Raw genomic sequence first — 12,233 nt, 5'->3', positions numbered from 1 at the left:
GTAATGTGAGAAATTATGAGCACTCTTTCAATTTGTCAAAAGTCGTTGAGCATTTGTTGACACCAGAGACGCCGACAGTCATTCGCCAAATTCTAGGTCTTACCGACCTACCGTCTTAGTTCATTCAGAACTCCTCGCAAATTACAGAAACCCGTACGACTTTGACCCAGCAAGGGGTGGCCTTTGTCTGGGAAGTTAAGCAAGAAAAAGAAACCTTGGAGATTCCAAGTGAGTGACCAAATTCTTTAGGAAGTCTCACTCGGAAACGGCTTAATACGCTTCGTAAAGCGTGGAAAGCTAAATCCAAGATAGACAGAACCTCCGAGATTCTTATCAGAATCGGTCCTGTGTCTCGCAAACTAGACCTACTCCGCGAACTCAGTAACGTACATTCTACTCTTCGCGTCTCGATCGTGAAACCATACCTTTCCGTTAGGACTCTTGTAAGTCCACTCGTCGAGATCCTCGCCTTCGTATTAGAACCGTAGTGACCCTCGACCGAGAGGTCAAGCGGACGAAGCAACGCCGTCGCCAGTTAGTGAAGGTTCGTTGGAATGCCAACCGAGAACCCGATTTCACTTAGGTGCGCTAGAACCAATCGATTAGGAAGTTTCCTCCTCGCGACTCGATCATTCGTACCTACTTCCTTGACTAAATTCTAATTTCGGGACGAAATTCCCTTCAACAGGGGGATGATGTGACAACCCGAAATTTCCTTTCTGAACAAACCAATTTAAGCCAATAGAAGTAGAACGGTTACAGTGAAAACTCAGATTTCGAGTATAAGTTTGGCAATTTTCAGGATTTTACACTTAAGGAGATATTAGGAGAGTGGATGCACTAGGGTTTTGTGCAACACTGTTATTCCAATACTCTAGGACATTAGAGTTCATTCCGAGAATAGAAATATTTTCTGCCAAAAATCTCAGGACTATAAATAGAATTCTGAAACAAATTGGTTCATTAGTTGAATTCCAATTAGAGAAAAGCCAAATTCTCTCTCACGGATCTTCGGGTTTTTATCCCAAATTGTGAGTAACTCTTTCTAGTAGTGTTAGAAAGCTTTAAATGTGTTCATAACATAGATTACATAGCTAAATCATCCGATTTAGGAGCTTACTCCCCAAGGTGTTCTTGGGCGGTAAACTCCCGAAACCAAGCCTAGATTGTCCCCCGTGATTAGTAACTACCTTGGACTTGTATAGGAGTGTGTTAGGTACATGAAATCAACCAAGAACCACCCAAGTTTAGGAGTTCACGGCCCAAGAGTAGCTTAGGCCGTAAACACCCTTGTAACATGCTCAAATGGTGCTTTTAAGGAACCTAAGGCTTAGACTTTATTTTAGACAAGTACCCTAAAGTGTTTAAAGCCTAGAAAACATAAGAAGTCACTAGTATTGAGGAGTTTACGGCCAAGACAAGTTCTTGGGCCGTAAACACCTATAAAGGGGTCAAATGACACCCTAACTCCTTCCTTAAGCCAAGAGACCAATTTGGGCATGTACCTAAATGAGTTTTGGACTAGCTAACACACTTAGAACACCAAGAGTAAGGGAGTTTACGGCCCAAAAGGTTCTAGGGCCGTGAACTCCATAAAATGGTGCCATAAACTCTTCTAAAGCCAAGTACAAAAGCCTAGTTTAGTTCCTAGTTAATCTAGAGACTTGAAAACACCATAAACACCCTCCCAAGGGAGTTTACAGCCGTAAACTCCAAGGGAATATGGTCCCAAGGCCGTAAACTCCTTAAAGGAGTTAATATGACACCCAAACACTTGTTTAAACCTTGGAACCAATTACCACTAGAGTTGTATAAATTCTAAGCTCCATATAGAGACCTTATTGAGAGTTTACGGCCAGGAGTTTACTCCCCTTGGCCGTAAACTCCAAAACATATGGTCATTAGACCTTAAACTCCCATTAGAGGCATTGCACTCCTTTGTTGCAACCCTTTAGCCTCCTAGCACTTGACCAAAAGTGTTTTCCTCGCGTTTAAATGTTTATACTTGTATAATTAGTGTTTTAATCACTAATTATTTATATACATATGTCTTCATATGTAATTAGGATCATTGTGTGTGTCTAAAGTCTTCACTTGACACCAAGCACTTGCCCGATCCTTCCTTACGATAACAGTCCGTTCAATTCTAGTCACTTACTGCAGGTGAGTCCATACCCCTTAACTAATGTTTTAAACTATTTTTAAATGTTTTATGGGGGGGATACAAGTAGAATAATGCTAGTTATTATATCAATCACATGTGATTAATATAAAGCATTCAAAAGATTTGGCTACTCATTAGCCGTTTTACCAAACAGTTTCCTTCAAATGATTTTTATAAACATTTTATATGTTTTAAACTCGTTATTACACTGTATAGTTTACTCTGTATATCACATTCCAAACTTATTTACAATTGTGTTTCAAACAAATGTTTCTTCATACTAAACTGTTTTATCAAACCCATGCCTTCAAATTGTTTTATAGATTGACATCAAGTCGGTCTTTTCTTAGAAAATATTTATGTTCAAAAGTTTTACAAATCTTATTTTTTCTTTTATATTATATATTGCATGCCTCTATATGTATAGTTACATAAGAAATGTTTAAAAGACTTAGGAAGGCTATCCACCCTATTTCCTTTTCGCGCTTGAGATGTGGTCTGGTGGGATATCGGGTACTCGTCCGATGGTCGTTTAAATATTAGTTATATATCATGTGTACATGTATAGTCATAAAAGGTCCTTCCAGTTCATCTCATGCCCTTGGGTAGCAAGGGTATACATCCATGTCCATACGTACCAGTTAGACTACTAGTAAACTACCATATGGGTAGTTTAGGAAGATACTAGAACTATTACTAGAACGCGATATCATACTATGAGTCAGTTCATTCATGAGTCAATACTTACTACTAGAAGAACATATACAACTATACTAGAGAAGAACATATACAACTATACTAGAATGATTACATTACTATACTTGCTAGGTAGAGAGCACGTACATTACAGCTAGAACAGTTCATTACATTACATATACATGAATACGTTAATAAAATTGTGATCCACTGTATCGGAGCATGCCTTAAATGTCATGGCCCGAGTTGTAGCTAGAATTCTCTTGGAGGGAGAGCGTGAGTTTGCGTATAGATCTATACTGGATTGACTATCCTACACCTTGCTGCTAGCTACAGCCGGACCTGCAGGTCTGCGGGTGCCAAACGTCATTCCGTTATTACGACCATTCGTATGTCGTTGTTACCAGTCGATAGTATGGTGAAATTAATCACATGATGCCTTAATATAAATCCGGTTTAAGGTAGTTAGTACAGCAGTAGTTCTTATAGCGCTACGTTTTAGTACTACATTAATTTTCCCTGTACATATATTTAGTGATCTTTTCACTTAAACTATAAATGTAAAAACTATATTTTGATAATGATAGTTACACTTGGGAAAAATTACACACTTTTACAAGAGACGAACATATAGAACAGTTAAGTCTTGGTAGAAGACTACATAGAGATCAGTTAAGTCTTGGTAGAAGACTCCCGGTTATAATAGTAGGAATCATAGGGATTCCTAGGGTTTTTCAAACGTTTACAGTTGTTTTACAAACATTTTCATACTTACAGTTCATATACAAATTCTTACATACAAATTCTTACTTACAAATTCTTACATACAAATTAAGACACTAAATACTTATGATCTCACCAGCTTCAAAGCTGATACTCGCTTTCAAAATTACTTGTATCCTCAGGTCATTATAGACAGGTACCGATGCAAGGAGAAAGGAAGATGGAGCTTGTTCAAGACTCATCTTTCATTTTGGTTTATGCTTTAGTGTTTATCAAAATTTGATAGCACATACTTGTATAATAATTCTATTATTAATGCAATGGATGATGTTGTTGCTTGTTTACTACTTTTCATTGTTGTGATACTGTACAGGAGGAGGTTTCATGTATACTTCTTCGTGTAAATCTCCATGTAGAAACGCGTTGTTGACATCAAATTGATGAATTGGCCAATTCTTTTTAACAGCAAGAGCAACAATACAACAAATTGTAGTAAACTTGACAATAGGAGAAAAGGTTTCGTGAAAGTCTATTCCTTCCTTTCGGGTAAAACCCTTTGCTACCAAACGTGCTTTGTGCCTTTCAAGAGTTCCACCAGCTCTATATTTGACTTTATAAACCTACCTACATGATATTGGTTTCTTGCCTTTGGGTAATTTCACCACATCCCATGTTTGATTGGCTTCTAAAGCTTTTAGTTCATTAACCATTGCTTGTTCCCACTCGGTATGTCCCTTTGCTTGATGATAAAAGGCCGGTTCAAAAACATGAGTAACAACATTGAATGTATATCTTGTAGAAACAGAATCTGAATTATGATCAGAAAAATCATGAAGACGGTAATTGGTGATAGTATGATGACAAGAATGAGAATTACATTCTGAAAATGTATGATTACATACATAATCACGTAAATAAGAAGGTGGTTGAATAACACGAGTTGATCTTCTTAAAGAAACACCATTTGGTTCAGGTGGATTTCGAACGGGAGGTGGAACAGGTATAGGAGTAGCAAAATCTTGATCAAGGGTATCTTTGGAATTTGTGGGTAAAAAGGAGAGTGATGATGGATCATTGGATGATGATATGATGGAATGCAAAGGAAATATATCTTCAAAAAACTTGACATCTCGAGAAAGATATATTTGTGCATTTGTTAGATTCATCACTTTGTAAGCTTTTGTCCCAGTTCGATATCCAAGAAAAATGCAAGAATTAGAACGAGACATGAACTTGTCACGACCAACTGCCAAAGTATGAACAAAACATAAACAGCCAAAGGCTTTTAAGTTTGAAAAATCAGGCTTGGAACCATGCAACATTTCGAATGGAGTTTTGTTGTTGAGAATTTTGAATGGCATGCGATTCATTAGATGAACAGCAGTCCGTATACATTCACTCCAATAAGCTACTCCTAGTCCTGATTGAAAAAATAAAGCACGAGCTATTTCAAGAATGTGACGATGTTTTCGCTCCACTAAACCATTTTGTTGAGGATTATAGGGTGTGGAATTTTGATGAATAATGCTTTTTTGTTGATAGAATAGTTGACCTTCATTGCTTGAGCCTAGTTCATAGGCATTATCTGAACGAATAATTTTGAACCTTTTTGAAAATTGAGTGTCAACAAATGCAACAAAACTTTTGATTAATGAAAAAGCATAGCTCTTATTAGTCAAAAAATGAATCCATGTATGTCTGCTGTAGTCATCAACAATAGTGAGAAAGTATTTATATCCATTATGAGAAGTGTGTTTGTAAGGACCCCATACATCCACATGAACAATTTCAAATGATGTATTTGTATTAGTAACACATTTTGGAAAGGGCAATTTATGTTGTTTGGCTTTAGCACAAACAGAACACATGTCAAGATTATGATTAGAATGTGAATTAGGAATGAGAGAAAGAGTTTGCAATTTTTGTACAGGAAGATGCCCAAATCGTCTATGCCATAACAAAGCATTACACTCTGATTTTATTACAGCTGTGTGAAAACAAGAAGGAAGAGGTAGAGTAAAGGACAAAGTAGATTTAAGAGAATTATGATAAAAAACATAAAGATCATTCACTCTTGTTCCAAGAATTCCAAATGCAAATCTACTCTTCAACAAGGGGTCCTGCATTAAACATCTTGAATCAGTAAAAAGAATCAAGGTTTGCAGTTGAGATGTGAGTTTGGTTATCGAAAGTAAGTTGTATTTGAAGGAAGGTATATAAAAAACGCCAAGAAGAATGATGGTGTCTTGAAGTTTTACATCACCAATGAAGGTTACAGCAGTAGAATGACCATCAGGAAGACCAATCTGAATAGGCTAAACAAGTTTAGTCATGGATAGAAAAATAGAACTATTAGAACAAATGTGATCTGTTGCTCCAGTATCAATAATCCATGAATAATGAGGAGTCAATGAAGAAGAAGATTTAGAAACATTTGCGACAAAAGAACTAAAAGAAAAAGATGTACCTCCATCATTCGTAGAACCTTCTGTGATGGATGAATGAACTTGATTGAATGATGAGGTTTGATTAATGGAATTAGCATTCAAAAGTTGGAGCAAATGTTCATATTGTTCTTGTGAAATATTTGGAGCAGTGACAGTCGAAACATTGTGAAATGTAGGTTTAGGATCTTCTTTTTTGGATTTGGTGAATTTGAAACTAGCAGGAAATCCAATGAGCCTGTAACACTGTGATTTGGTATGACCAGATTTTTTACAATGGTTGCAGATCAATTGTTTCTTTGAAGAATCAGTAGAAACATTCATAGCAATGGCATCTGGATTGATAGAAGAGGTTGCAGTAATACCTCGTTGTTTTTCTTCCTGGATAGTGAGAGAATACACAGTCGAAACTGATGGTAAGGGCTTCATCATTAGTATTTGACCACGGATGATCTTATAAAACTCATTAAGTCCCATTAACAGCTGAATGAGGCGTTGATCTTCAAGGAATTTATGAATTGCAGTAGCAGAATCATAGGAACATGGAGGAATTCCTTGAACAATCCTTAATTCATCCCAAATTTTGCTTAATTTGGTGAAATAAGCCAAAAAATCTTCAGATCCTTGTGAAATTGAATACAGTTGTTGTTGAATTTGGTAAAGTAGAGCTCCATCAGATTGAGCATAGCGATGATTAAGTTAAGTCCAGATTTCGCTAGCAGTTTGAAGAAACAGAACACTATCAGCAATGTTCTTATGTAGAGAATTCAATATCCAGCTGATCACCATGGAATTAACTCGAAACCAATTAGAAAATGAAGGATCTGAATCAGAAGGTTTTGTGATTGAGCCATCGATGAATCCAATTTTGTTCTTAGCAACTAAAGAGATCATCATTGATCTCTTCCATGAATTGAACCCAGCACCATTGAAAACAGAGGTAACAAGAACAGAATTTGGATTATCGGAAGAAGAAATGAAATAAGGACTGGTATGATCGATAGTTGAAGAAGAATTAGTACTTGATGAAGACAAGATGATAAAAAATGAATGTAGGATGAATTGAAGAACATATGAGAAATGAAGATGAAGATCGGAGAACCTAATCTGATACCATGTTGAGATGTTATGATTGAGAGAGAAAATTGTATTTGATTCTCATTATCTGAATGCTTAAGTTACAACTGAAAACTATACATGAATATATAACTGTCTATAACTACTTGTAACAGAAGAGTTCATAGAAAAGACTAAAATGCCCTTAAGGCTAAACAAACTCTAACGACTTATACTGTAACAGTAGGGAAGTATTTTTGTAAAAAAAAATGGAACTAAGCAATAGTATGGTGTAGTGAAAGATTTGAAATCTGAAGATTCGCATGTTCATAGTCTTGAATTAAATTGAATTGATCCTGCGTTATAAACAAAATATTCTGAAAAAACTATATATATATAAGCTTTAAACTCACATGTTTAATCTTCGACCAAATTGTTTATGTGCAACTATAACTTGCACCAAGTGTGACTCGTTGGTAGTTGAACTCGACCTACTCTAAATGCAAATTGCTCTATTGACCTTCCCGCCTTACTCGCCTGTCAATGTTTTTTTTAATCAGTCATACCACCACCTCTTGGTTTAAAATCAAATGACATAACTACTCATCGAACATGATTCTAATGTTTGAATATAATACAAATTAAATATGATATTTGTTTCACAGGTACATACAATAATATCAATTAATGTATTCATAAAAATGGTACAATCATCACTAATACTCTTCACATTTAAATGTTAAAAAAGGTAATAAACATTATTTGTTCTTATAAATATTACTTTATGTATGCTTAAAAATATATAATCATCCTCTAATAAGATAAATATTTATATTTATAGAAATTTTAATTATCACGAGTTATTCGTTCTTACAGATATCAACACTTAATATATATATATATATATATATATATATATATATATATATATATATATATATATTCGGTCGGTTCGGTTTTTTGCGGTTTTTGCAAGATTAGAAACGCACCGCACTGAACATTTTCGGTTTTTGGAAAACTAAAAACCACACCGTTGGTTTTCATTTCGGTTTCCGTTTATGTGGTTTTTTCGGTTTGTGATTCAGTTTTTGCTCACCCATGTCAACAAATATGGTACATTAGTCAGGTATGGTGGTAATGGAGGTGTAGCAGATATGGTACATTAGTGATGCTGCTAGCGGTGGCTGGTGGTTAGGGTTCGTAGACAGAAAGGTAAAAATGAACAAAAACAAAAACTAAAAACTCTAAAACAGATTAGCAACACCCCCCCCCCCCTTCAAGTTTATTCATAGAAGCGGAAACTGTATCGAACAATGGTGAAGGCTGCCAACGGGAGGATAGAACAAGGATAAGGGTGGTATTGGTGTTGGTGATGACAACTAAGGTTTAACCGGAAGAAAATGGATGTGTTTCTATGATTCATTATAATTTGTGGATTCAATTGATCTTGTAAAAGGGACGGGGGCTATGATATAGGGGAAGACGACCACATATATTTGTCAATATCTCGGCATCAACAAGACTCGGTCATCATAGAAGTTGGGTTAAACGTAGATAAAATCTTAAACTCGTTGTTTAATATTTTAATATTATTTTATTGATGTTTGGTTATATTTTGAATGTTTTAAAAAATATTATTATTATATTCAATATATTTTTAGAAATAGTGAAGATTTTTTTAATGTTATATAGATTTTATGAATGGATAATTGGCGAGTTTTATAAATTCCTTTTTTTGACTATTAATGACATGTTTTAACATAAAAGAACAACCACGAATTAAATATAATTATCCTCGCACTGAAAATTCTGAAACAGAAAGCACATTTTGAAAGTACAAATACCGGATATTCAAAATGCTACATTTCATGGGAGGGACATCTGTCTAAAATGATTTCGTTTTTTTTTTTTGGTTTACTATTTGATATAACTAATAAAGAAACATATTGATTTTGTTTTGAAGTCAAAATGATAAAAAGTAGTATTACGGACTCTAAAGCCAAAATAATATTTCTGAAATACGATTCATAAATCACAAAACTTAACAAAAACGAAATATATTTTGATATAAGGGAAAATGACTCTTGAGGGTAATTAACTTTTGCGTTTGTACTCATTTGGTCCCTTTTCTTTTTTTTGTATTCAATATACCATCGAACTTGTTGTTGGTGTTTACCATAGCCCTTTTGACCGACTTTTGACCTGTGATAGTCGGTCAAAGGGTTATGGTGAGCACAAACAACAAGTTCGATGGTATATTGAGTACAAAAAAAAAGGAAAGGGACCAAATGAGAACAAAGGCAACAGTTGGTTACCCTCCTGATTTATTTTCCCTTTACTCATTTACAACAAATCCCACATCATCTCCTACTGATATTAATGACTTTATGAGATTCATTCTTGCTTCTCTTCAAAACATAACCTACGAAAGGACATTATTTATACATGTACAACTTTGTAATGCACTTGAATATTTATTAGGGAAATCTTGACTAAGCAGGCGCATTTCATGACTATATTTACATTTGCAATAAAATGATTTATCGTATCATGGATTCTAGATAAGTCTACAAACGAGTGGAATCACAAGTGCTATGATTTTTGAGTTTACTTAGCTTTAAGATCGAACTCATGGGATAAGATACAACATCAATATGTACAATATTATGGTGATGTGTCTACAAAAGCAGCATGATATTGTACATATTGATGTTGTATCTTATCCCATGAGTTCGATCTTAAAACTAAGTAAACTCAAAAATCATAGCACTTGTGATTCCACTCATTTGTAGACTTGTCTAGAATCCATGATACAATAAACCATTTGATTGCAAATGTAAATGTAGTCATGAAATGCGACTGCTTAGTCAAGATTCCCCTAATAAATATTCACGTGCATTACAAAGTTGTACATGTATGAATAATGTCCTTTCGTAGGTTATGTTTTAAAGAGAAGCAAGAATGAATCTCATAAAGTCATTAATATCAGTAGGAGATGATGTGAGATTTGTTGTAAATGAGTAAAGGGAAAATGAATCAGGAGGGTAACCAACTGTTGCGTTTGTTCTCATTTGGTCCCTTTCCTTTTTTTTGTACTCAATATACCATCGAACTTGTTGTTTGTGTTCACCATAACCCTTTGACCGGCTATCACAGGTCAAAAGCCGGTCAAAAGGGCTATGGTAAACACCAACAATAAGTTCGATGGTATATTGAATACAAAAAAAAGAAAAAGGACCAAATGAGTACAAACGCAAAAGTTAATTACCCTCAAGAGTCATTTTCCCTTGATATAAGGGTATGCAAATGTCACGTGTCATTGAAGAAATGATGATATTCACATTTCAAATCTAGATTTTGAAAAGGAATTTTTTTTTCAAGTATTTTTTCGAGATCATGGTGTTGAAAGATAATTTTTTTTTCAAGTATTTTTTCGAATGAAGGAGGATTACACATTATATATCTAAAATCCAAATTGACTTATTTTTGGCATGACAATCATTTTGATATATATATATATATATATATATATATATATATATATATATATATATATATATATATATATATATATAGGGAAGAGTTATATGGAAAATGAATCATTAGGGCAACACATATTTGAACCAATGAAAACATGACAACACATCACTTCTACAATAACTTCCACAATACATTACTTGTGAAGAAAGAAATGAACACGTGTCATTTGATTATTGGTTCCGGTAGATGTTGCCCTAGTTATTTGTTTTCCATAGAACTGATTCCTATATATATATATATATATATATATATATATATATATATATATATATATATATATATAGAGAGAGAGAGAGAGAGAGAGAGAGGTTCAAATGTGGATTGACATGTATTGTGCGGACGTGTGGACAGTACTATTCTGTGAGAATGATAAAAAAATATGTTGTTTGATAATATGAATATGTTCAATCTTACATAACTATTGTCAATATCACCCATTCTTACTGATTAAATCGTCTATAAAGTTATTATATAATTTGTATTATTATTCTCATTCTGTCAGGATGTTTATTGAGTCGTATTCTGTCAGAATGAAAATGAGTGGAAAGAGATATGTAAGAACAAAAATGAATAAGTATAAGTGAGTATGCATGAAAATGACGATATTTTTGTAAGGTTAAACGTATTCGCATTACTAAACAACTTATTCTCTTAGTAATTTTTATAGAATAGCACTGCATACACGTCCGTACAATAATTCTTTATCCACATTATAACCTAACCATATATATATATATATATATATATATATATATATATATATATATATATATATATATATATATATATATATATATATATATATATATATATATATATATATATATATATATATATATATATATATATATATATAGATTAATTACCTATATTTATGATATTCATATGGTCATTTTTCCCTTTTTATAAAATGATTAAAGGATTGTGTTATCTTAACATGATTCAGTAAAAATGTTTGGATGTGGTAGTCCTAACTACAATATGGGCATTGTGGACTATTCGCAATCATACGGAAAAAAAAGGTGACGATTTTATTTTATAAGATTGTGGCACAATCTTATTTAAGATTTGTAATAGAAGTACCAAGTTTAAAATCAATTGGATCTGAAGGACACAAAACATGATCCTAGCTATTGCTTTGATAATTGTAATTTTAGTAGTTCAAAGCTAGTTTTTAATAATATCCTTGTTTAAAAAAATACGAAATGCCTCTTGTGTTCATATCACTAATCCGTAAACTATATAAATATTTTTTTAATATTATTTATCAGTAAAAGTAATTCATTACCATAAAGTGTGAAATTTAAGATGTTACGTATCAAATTATCAATGCATATAGGTACAAAAAATATATTCAATAGTTTACAATAATTCAAGTGAATTTTGGTGTCATAAATACATAATACCTACAAATTAATGGTATGGACCTCCATTCGTCACTATGGTACAATCCCATTCCATGCCAGCATCAAGAAATGGCACACACAAATCATTAGTATTATTATGCATCCGTCATGTATCATAGATTCATATCTCACCTACCATATATTCTACTTTGTATTTATTGGTTCTTGGTCAACCATTTCTTCTACTCAATCAATATCGATTAC

This window comes from Lactuca serriola, chromosome 2, assembly GCF_051521515.1.
Source record: "Lactuca serriola cultivar US96UC23 chromosome 2, Lser_US96UC23_V15, whole genome shotgun sequence".
Taxonomy (NCBI): Eukaryota; Viridiplantae; Streptophyta; class Magnoliopsida; order Asterales; family Asteraceae; genus Lactuca; species Lactuca serriola.
This window is presented reverse-complemented; position numbering follows the sequence as displayed.